Source organism: Palaemon carinicauda, chromosome 27, assembly GCF_036898095.1.
Source record: "Palaemon carinicauda isolate YSFRI2023 chromosome 27, ASM3689809v2, whole genome shotgun sequence".
Classification (NCBI taxonomy): domain Eukaryota; kingdom Metazoa; phylum Arthropoda; class Malacostraca; order Decapoda; family Palaemonidae; genus Palaemon; species Palaemon carinicauda.
In genome coordinates, this window is record NC_090751.1 from 3,169,120 (window position 1) to 3,171,619 (window position 2,500).

Genomic DNA, 2,500 nt, shown 5'->3' on the forward strand with positions numbered 1-2,500 from the left:
TTTGAAGGAAATTCTTAATCCATAAATTGGAATGTTTATATTAAATAAAGACTGAAAAAAAAGAGTAATTTTAATATAATTTTTTCTTCGTATCTTATCAGATGATTAAGTTATTTTATCCATTTTGAGACAATAGCCAACTGGATGCTAAACAATATTTTGAGGGTATACATATTTTCATAAGTATTTCCATAGTGTTTTTCCTCTAATCAGGGAAAAATTAACATTAATCTTTATAAAAAAAATTATTTATATTACATGTAAATTATATTTCTATGGCATATAAAATAAAAAATCGTTACAAATACCTAAAATAAACTAAAAAAGAGAAGAATTAAAAATTTCAAAGGGACTAAAATATATATAAATTATATTTCTATAGCATAAAAAAATAAGAAATCGTTGCAAATACCTAAAATAAACTAAAAAATACTAAAAGACTTAAATATTTCAAGAAGATCAAATTACATATAAATAAAAAAAATCGTTACAAATACCAAAAATACACTCAAAAATAAAAAAAAAAGACTTAAAATATTCAAGGGAATTAAAATACATACAAATGATATTTCTATACTATAAAAAATGAAAATTCGTAACAAATACCTAAAATAACCTAGAAAATAAAAAAAGACTTAAAATATTCGAGGGGATTAAAATGCATTCTATATGGAAAAGACCACCAGAATCGAATAAATTTTCTTAGTAAAACCCTCACTCTCCTTCACTATAGAAAACGATTTTACAATTCATCATCTCCCTTCTCACTATCTCACTAAACCATCTTCCCCTATCAATCTCAATTTTCCTTTCCCTCTTTCCTTTTCTCCTTTATTTCCTCATCGTCAGAGGCAAAAGCTAAACGAAAGCCTAAGAATATATATATATATATATATATATATATATATATATATATATATATATATATATATATGTATATATATATATATATGTATATATATATGTATGTATATACATGTATGTATCTCTCTCTCTCTCTCTCTCTCTCTCTGTATATATATATATATATATATATATATATATATATATAAATATATAAATAGATAGATAGAGAGATAGATAGATAGATAGATAGATAGATAGAGAGATAAATAGATAGATATAGGAGTTGCTCAAACATCCATTTATTGACCAGGACAAACACGGATCAATCAAAGAGAGAGAGAGAGAGAGAGAGAGAGAGAGAGAGAGAGAGAGGAGAGAGAGAGAGAGAGAGAGAGAGAGAGAGAGAGAGAGGTTAATATTGAATGCATCTCAGGCTAAATAATACAAAACCAAAAAGAAATAGGAATAACTAGGAATAAATAAAAAAATATTTCATAAGACATAATTCATAGAGGAATAAATTTTCCCATCCTTTAGCCTAAAAACTTTGATGAAAAAAGTCCTTAATCTACCAATGCAAAATTTGGTAATAAGTGAAAAGAGAAATATGATACTAAATATGAATAACGTAGGAGATAATAAACAGATCTGGGCACTCTGTAGAGTGCAGACCTCCGCCGCGGCAGCTTATTTCTCGACCTATATTAATTGGAGTGGATTTCCATACACTCAAATATGAACCAAGTTTGAAATCTCTGTGACAACGATGCCCAAACTTATGGCCGATTACGTGAATTGGACATTTTGTTTGACCGTGACCTTGCCTTTGACCATGACCTTCCAAAATTTGATCATTTCCAGCTTTTAACATGACAGTTAATTCTTGCAAGTTTCATCACTTTACCATTAAAATTAAGGTCAGGAACCTGTTCACAAATAAACCCACACAAACATACAAAAAACAGGGGGTAAAAAATAACCTCCTACTAACTTCGTTGACGGAGGTAATATAACGATAATAGATGAAGGAAAAAGAAGAAATACATAATTATGAATAAAATCATCATAATGGAACATTGATATAAACTAAAAGTGAAATTAAGAAGTTCCCAAAGATAAACTCATTATAAAGGAACATTGATATAAACCATAAGCAAAATTAAGAAGTTCCCGAAGATAAACTCATTATAAAGGAACATTGATATAAACTAAAAGTGAAATTAAGAAGTTCCCAAAGATAAACTCATTATAAAGGAACATTGATATAAACTAAAAGCGAAATTAAGAAGTTCCCAAAGATAAACTCATTATAAAGGAACACTGATATAAACCAAAAGCAAAATTAAGAAGTTCCCAAAGATAAACTCATTATAAAGGAACACTGATATAAACCAAAAGCAAAATTAAGAAGTTCCCAAAGATAAACTCATTATAAAGGAGCATTGATATAAACTAAAAGTGAAATTAAGAAGTTCCCAAAGATAAACTCATTATAAAGGAACATTGATATAAACCAAAAGCAAAATTAAGAAGTTCCCAAAGATAAACTCATTATAAAGGAACATTGATATAAACTAAAAGCGAAATTAAGAAGTTCCCAAAGATAAAATCATTATAATGGAACATTGATATAAACTAAAAGTGAAATTAAGTG